This window comes from Anthonomus grandis, chromosome 7, assembly GCF_022605725.1.
Source record: "Anthonomus grandis grandis chromosome 7, icAntGran1.3, whole genome shotgun sequence".
Lineage (NCBI taxonomy): Eukaryota > Metazoa > Arthropoda > Insecta > Coleoptera > Curculionidae > Anthonomus > Anthonomus grandis.
The window spans coordinates 27,779,130-27,787,344 of NC_065552.1; positions in this window are offsets into that span (position 1 = coordinate 27,779,130).

The window sequence follows — 8,215 nt, forward strand, 5'->3', positions numbered from 1 at the left end:
CACTATCGGGAAAATTCCAACGGTTTTGATTTAGTTTTGCCCTTCTGAATCCAACGAGACCATCCGCAAAGTCGTAGCTCCCATATTAGCTGAGATCTTGCATTTTTGTGGCCCATTTTTGGACTCAAAAACGGGGTCGAAAATTGACTTTTTTCCGAATTTTCAAAGCGCTATAATTCCACTTGTTCTGGTCGAATTCCGTTATAATCCGGTCTTTTCGTAATGTAGGTGATGGGAATAAGCCGCTGATAAGGGTTTCTATAGCTATTTTCGGGTTTAAAGAAAATCGATTTTTCGCATTTTCAAAGTGCTCTAATTCCCTTAGTTTTTCTCGAAACTCAATATAACCCGGTATTTTCGTGTTGTAGGTGATGGGATCAAGCCGCTGGTATAGTTAGTTCAAATTCGAAAAAAATCAATTTTTGGTGAAAAATTCGATACGGGGGGGTATACCCTAAAAATGAAAAATCCCAAACTTTGGAGGTCCATATCTCGGCTTCTATGGGCACTATCGGGAAAATTCCAACGGTTTTGACTTAGTTTCGTCCTTCTGAATCCAACGAGACCATCCGCAAGGTCGTAGCTCCCATATTAGCTGAGATCTTGCATTTTTGTGGCCCATTTTTGGGCTCAAAAACGGGGTCGTAAATTGACTTTTTTCCGAATTTTCAAAGTGCTATAATTCCACTTGTTCTGGTCGAATTCCGTTATAGTCCGGTGTTTTCGTAATGTAGGTGATGGGAATAAGCTGCTGATAGGGGTTTCTATAGCTATTTTTGGGTTTAAAGAAAATCGATTTTTCGCATTTTCAAAGTGCTATAACTCCCTTAGTTTTTCTCGAAACTCATTATAACCCGGTGTTTTCGTGTTGTAGGTGATGGGATCAAGCCGCTGGTATAGTTAGTTCAAATTCGAAAAAAATCAATTTTTGGTGAAAATTTCAATACGGGGGGGTATACCCTAAAAATGAAAAATCCCAAACTTTGGAGGTCTATATCTCGGCTTCTATGGGCACTATCGGGAAAATTCCAACGGTTTTGACTAAGTTTCGTCCTTCTGAATCCAACGAGACCATCCGCAAGGTCGTAGCTCCCATATTAGCTGAGATCTTGCATTTTTGTGGCCCATTTTTGGGCTCAAAAACGGGGTCGTAAATTGACTTTTTTCCGAATTTTCAAAGTGCTATAATTCCACTTGTTCTGGTCGAATTCCGTTATAATCCGGTGTTTTCGTAATGTAGGTGATGGGAATGAGCCGCTGATAAGGGTTTCTAAAGCTATTTTCGGGTTTAAAGAAAATCGATTTTTCGCATTTTCAAAGTGCTCTAATTCCCTTAGTTTTTCTCGAAACTCATTATAACCCGGTGTTTTCGTGTTGCAGGTGATGGGATCAAGCCGCTGGTATAGTTAGTTCAAATTCGAAAAAAATCAATTTTTGGTGAAAAATTCGATACGGGGGGGTATACCCTAAAAATGAAAAATCCCAAACTTTGGAGGTCCATATCTCGGCTTCTATGGGCACTATCGGGAAAATTGCAACGGTTTTGACTTAGTTTCGTCCTTCTGAATCCAACGAGACCATCCGCAAGGTCGTAGCTCCCATATTAGCTGAGATCTTGCATTTTTGTGGCCCATTTTTGGGCTCAAAAACGGGGTCGTAAATTGACTTTTTTCCGAATTTTCAAAGTGCTATAATTCCACTTGTTCTGGTCGAATTCCGTTATAGTCCGGTGTTTTCGTAATGTAGGTGATGGGAATAAGCTGCTGATAGGGGTTTCTATAGCTATTTTTGGGTTTAAAGAAAATCGATTTTTCGCATTTTCAAAGTGCTATAACTCCCTTAGTTTTTCTCGAAACTCATTATAACCCGGTGTTTTCGTGTTGTAGGTGATGGGATCAAGCCGCTGGTATAGTTAGTTCAAATTCGAAAAAAATCAATTTTTGGTGAAAATTTCAATACGGGGGGGTATACCCTAAAAATGAAAAATCCCAAACTTTGGAGGTCTATATCTCGGCTTCTATGGGCACTATCGGGAAAATTCCAACGGTTTTGACTTAGTTTCGTCCTTCTGAATCCAACGAGACCATCCGCAAGGTCGTAGCTCCCATATTAGCTGAGATCTTGCATTTTTGTGGCCCATTTTTGGGCTCAAAAACGGGGTCGTAAATTGACTTTTTTCCGAATTTTCAAAGTGCTATAATTCCACTTGTTCTGGTCGAATTCCGTTATAGTCCGGTGTTTTCGTAATGTAGGTGATGGGAATAAGCTGCTGATAGGGGTTTCTATAGCTATTTTTGGGTTTAAAGAAAATCGATTTTTCGCATTTTCAAAGTGCTATAACTCCCTTAGTTTTTCTCGAAACTCATTATAACCCGGTGTTTTCGTGTTGTAGGTGATGGGATCAAGCCGCTGGTATAGTTAGTTCAAATTCGAAAAAAATCAATTTTTGGTGAAAATTTCAATACGGGGGGGTATACCCTAAAAATGAAAAATCCCAAACTTTGGAGGTCTATATCTCGGCTTCTATGGGCACTATCGGGAAAATTCCAACGGTTTTGACTTAGTTTCGTCCTTCTGAATCCAACGAGACCATCCGCAAGGTCGTAGCTCCCATATTAGCTGAGATCTTGCATTTTTGTGGCCCATTTTTGGGCTCAAAAACGGGGTCGTAAATTGACTTTTTTCCGAATTTTCAAAGTGCTATAATTCCACTTGTTCTGGTCGAATTCCGTTATAATCCGGTGTTTTCGTAATGTAGGTGATGGGAATAAGCCGCTGATAGGGGTTTCTATAGCTATTTTTGGGTTTAAAGAAAATCGATTTTTCGCATTTTCAAAGTGCTATAACTCCCTTAGTTTTTCTCGAAACTCATTATAACCCGGTGTTTTCGTGTTGTAGGTGATGGGATCAAGCCGCTGGTATAGTTAGTTCAAATTCGAAAAAAATCAATTTTTGGTGAAAAATTCGATACGGGGGGGTATACCCTAAAAATGAAAAATCCTAAACTTTGGAGGTCCATATCTCGGCTTCTATGGGCACTATCGGGAAAATTCCAACGGTTTTGACTTAGTTTCGTCCTTCTGAATCCAACGAGACCATCCGCAAGGTCGTAGCTCCCATATTAGCTGAGATCTTGCATTTTTGTGGCCCATTTTTGGGCTCAAAAACGGGGTCGTAAATTGACTTTTTTCCGAATTTTCAAAGTGCTATAATTCCACTTGTTCTGGTCGAATTCCGTTATAGTCCGGTGTTTTCGTAATGTAGGTGATGGGAATAAGCTGCTGATAGGGGTTTCTATAGCTATTTTTGGGTTTAAAGAAAATCGATTTTTCGCATTTTCAAAGTGCTATAACTCCCTTAGTTTTTCTCGAAACTCATTATAACCCGGTGTTTTCGTGTTGTAGGTGATGGGATCAAGCCGCTGGTATAGTTAGTTCAAATTCGAAAAAAATCAATTTTTGGTGAAAATTTCAATACGGGGGGGTATACCCTAAAAATGAAAAATCCCAAACTTTGGAGGTCTATATCTCGGCTTCTATGGGCACTATCGGGAAAATTCCAACGGTTTTGACTTAGTTTCGTCCTTCTGAATCCAACGAGACCATCCGCAAGGTCGTAGCTCCCATATTAGCTGAGATCTTGCATTTTTGTGGCCCATTTTTGGGCTCAAAAACGGGGTCGTAAATTGACTTTTTTCCGAATTTTCAAAGTGCTATAATTCCACTTGTTCTGGTCGAATTCCGTTATAATCCGGTGTTTTCGTAATGTAGGTGATGGGAATAAGCCGCTGATAGGGGTTTCTATAGCTATTTTTGGGTTTAAAGAAAATCGATTTTTCGCATTTTCAAAGTGCTATAACTCCCTTAGTTTTTCTCGAAACTCATTATAACCCGGTGTTTTCGTGTTGTAGGTGATGGGATCAAGCCGCTGGTATAGTTAGTTCAAATTCGAAAAAAATCAATTTTTGGTGAAAAATTCGATACGGGGGGGTATACCCTAAAAATGAAAAATCCTAAACTTTGGAGGTCCATATCTCGGCTTCTATGGGCACTATCGGGAAAATTCCAACGGTTTTGATTTAGTTTTGCCCTTCTGAATCCAACGAGACCATCCGCAAAGTCGTAGCTCCCATATTAGCTGAGATCTTGCATTTTTGTGGCCCATTTTTGGACTCAAAAACGGGGTCGAAAATTGACTTTTTTCCGAATTTTCAAAGCGCTATAATTCCACTTGTTCTGGTCGAATTCCGTTATAATCCGGTCTTTTCGTAATGTAGGTGATGGGAATAAGCCGCTGATAAGGGTTTCTATAGCTATTTTCGGGTTTAAAGAAAATCGATTTTTCGCATTTTCAAAGTGCTCTAATTCCCTTAGTTTTTCTCGAAACTCAATATAACCCGGTATTTTCGTGTTGTAGGTGATGGGATCAAGCCGCTGGTATAGTTAGTTCAAATTCGAAAAAAATCAATTTTTGGTGAAAATTTCAATACGGGGGGGTATACCCTAAAAATGAAAAATCCCAAACTTTGGAGGTCTATATCTCGGCTTCTATGGGCACTATCGGGAAAATTCCAACGGTTTTGACTTAGTTTCGTCCTTCTGAATCCAACGAGACCATCCGCAAGGTCGTAGCTCCCATATTAGCTGAGATCTTGCATTTTTGTGGCCCATTTTTGGGCTCAAAAACGGGGTCGTAAATTGACTTTTTTCCGAATTTTCAAAGTGCTATAATTCCACTTGTTCTGGTCGAATTCCGTTATAATCCGGTGTTTTCGTAATGTAGGTGATGGGAATAAGCCGCTGATAGGGGTTTCTATAGCTATTTTTGGGTTTAAAGAAAATCTATTTTTTGCATTTTCAAAGTGCTATAACTCCCTTAGTTTTTCTCGAAACTCATTATAACCCGGTGTTTTCGTGTTGTAGGTGATGGGATCAAGCCGCTGGTATAGTTAGTTCAAATTCGAAAAAAATCAATTTTTGGTGAAAATTTCAATACGGGGGGGTATACCCTAAAAATGAAAAATCCCAAACTTTGGAGGTCTATATCTCGGCTTCTATGGGCACTATCGGGAAAATTCCAACGGTTTTGACTTAGTTTCGTCCTTCTGAATCCAACGAGACCATCCGCAAGGTCGTAGCTCCCATATTAGCTGAGATCTTGCATTTTTGTGGCCCATTTTTGGGCTCAAAAACGGGGTCGTAAATTGACTTTTTTCCGAATTTTCAAAGTGCTATAATTCCACTTGTTCTGGTCGAATTCCGTTATAATCCGGTGTTTTCGTAATGTAGGTGATGGGAATAAGCCGCTGATAGGGGTTTCTATAGCTATTTTTGGGTTTAAAGAAAATCTATTTTTTGCATTTTCAAAGTGCTATAACTCCCTTAGTTTTTCTCGAAACTCATTATAACCCGGTGTTTTCGTGTTGTAGGTGATGGGATCAAGCCGCTGGTATAGTTAGTTCAAATTCGAAAAAAATCAATTTTTGGTGAAAAATTCGATACGGGGGGTATACCCTAAAAATGAAAAATCCTAAACTTTGGAGGTCCATATCTCGGCTTCTATGGGCACTATCGGGAAAATTCCAACGGTTTTGATTTAGTTTTGCCCTTCTGAATCCAACGAGACCATCCGCAAAGTCGTAGCTCCCATATTAGCTGAGATCTTGCATTTTTGTGGCCCATTTTTGGGCTCAAAAACGGGGTCGTAAATTGACTTTTTTCCGAATTTTCAAAGTGCTATAATTCCACTTGTTCTGGTCGAATTCCGTTATAGTCCGGTGTTTTCGTAATGTAGGTGATGGGAATAAGCTGCTGATAGGGGTTTCTATAGCTATTTTTGGGTTTAAAGAAAATCGATTTTTCGCATTTTCAAAGTGCTATAACTCCCTTAGTTTTTCTCGAAACTCATTATAACCCGGTGTTTTCGTGTTGTAGGTGATGGGATCAAGCCGCTGGTATAGTTAGTTCAAATTCGAAAAAAATCAATTTTTGGTGAAAATTTCAATACGGGGGGGTATACCCTAAAAATGAAAAATCCCAAACTTTGGAGGTCTATATCTCGGCTTCTATGGGCACTATCGGGAAAATTCCAACGGTTTTGACTTAGTTTCGTCCTTCTGAATCCAACGAGACCATCCGCAAGGTCGTAGCTCCCATATTAGCTGAGATCTTGCATTTTTGTGGCCCATTTTTGGGCTCAAAAACGGGGTCGTAAATTGACTTTTTTCCGAATTTTCAAAGTGCTATAATTCCACTTGTTCTGGTCGAATTCCGTTATAATCCGGTGTTTTCGTAATGTAGGTGATGGGAATAAGCCGCTGATAGGGGTTTCTATAGCTATTTTTGGGTTTAAAGAAAATCGATTTTTCGCATTTTCAAAGTGCTATAACTCCCTTAGTTTTTCTCGAAACTCATTATAACCCGGTGTTTTCGTGTTGTAGGTGATGGGATCAAGCCGCTGGTATAGTTAGTTCAAATTCGAAAAAAATCAATTTTTGGTGAAAAATTCGATACGGGGGGGTATACCCTAAAAATGAAAAATCCTAAACTTTGGAGGTCCATATCTCGGCTTCTATGGGCACTATCGGGAAAATTCCAACGGTTTTGATTTAGTTTTGCCCTTCTGAATCCAACGAGACCATCCGCAAAGTCGTAGCTCCCATATTAGCTGAGATCTTGCATTTTTGTGGCCCATTTTTGGACTCAAAAACGGGGTCGAAAATTGACTTTTTTCCGAATTTTCAAAGCGCTATAATTCCACTTGTTCTGGTCGAATTCCGTTATAATCCGCTCTTTTCGTAATGTAGGTGATGGGAATAAGCCGCTGATAAGGGTTTCTATAGCTATTTTCGGGTTTAAAGGAAATCGATTTTTCGCATTTTCAAAGTGCTCTAATTCCCTTAGTTTTTCTCGAAACTCAATATAACCCGGTATTTTCGTGTTGTAGGTGATGGGATCAAGCCGCTGGTATAGTTAGTTCAAATTCGAAAAAAATCAATTTTTGGTGAAAATTTCAATACGGGGGGGTATACCCTAAAAATGAAAAATCCCAAACTTTGGAGGTCTATATCTCGGCTTCTATGGGCACTATCGGGAAAATTCCAACGGTTTTGACTTAGTTTCGTCCTTCTGAATCCAACGAGACCATCCGCAAGGTCGTAGCTCCCATATTAGCTGAGATCTTGCATTTTTGTGGCCCATTTTTGGGCTCAAAAACGGGGTCGTAAATTGACTTTTTTCCGAATTTTCAAAGTGCTATAATTCCACTTGTTCTGGTCGAATTCCGTTATAATCCGGTGTTTTCGTAATGTAGGTGATGGGAATAAGCCGCTGATAGGGGTTTCTATAGCTATTTTTGGGTTTAAAGAAAATCGATTTTTCGCATTTTCAAAGTGCTATAACTCCCTTAGTTTTTCTCGAAACTCATTATAACCCGGTGTTTTCGTGTTGTAGGTGATGGGATCAAGCCGCTGGTATAGTTAGTTCAAATTCGAAAAAAATCAATTTTTGGTGAAAAATTCGATACGGGGGGGTATACCCTAAAAATGAAAAATCCCAAACTTTGTAGGTCCATATCTCGGCTTCTATGGGCACTATCGGGAAAATTCCAACGGTTTTGATTTAGTTTCGCCCTTCTGAATCCAACGAGACCATCCGCAAGGTCGTAGCTCCCATATTAGCTGAGATCTCGCATTTTTGTGGCCCATTTTTGGACTCAAAAACGGGGTCGAAAATTGACTTTTTTCCGAATTTTCAAAGTGCTATAATTCCACTTGTTCTGGTCGAATTCCGTTATAATCCGGTCTTTTCGTAATGTAGGTCATGGGAATAAGCCGCTGATAAGGGTTTCTATAGCTATTTTCGGGTTTAAAGAAAATCGATTTTTCGCATTTTCAAAGTGTTCTAATTCCCTTAGTTTTTCTCGAAACTCATTATAACCCGGTGTTTTCGTGTTGTAGGTGATGGGATCAAGCCGCTGGTATAGTTAGTTCAAATTCGAAAAAAATCAATTTTTGGTGAAAAATTCGATACGGGGGGGTATACCCTAAAAATGAAAAATCCCAAACTTTGGAGGTCCATATCTCGGCTTCTATGGGCACTATCGGGAAAATTGCAACGGTTTTGACTTAGTTTCGTGGTGTGGTGTTGTTCCATTAGTGAAAATTGACGGTATTCTTGACCATGAAAAATATAAAGATATTATGGAGAACCATATG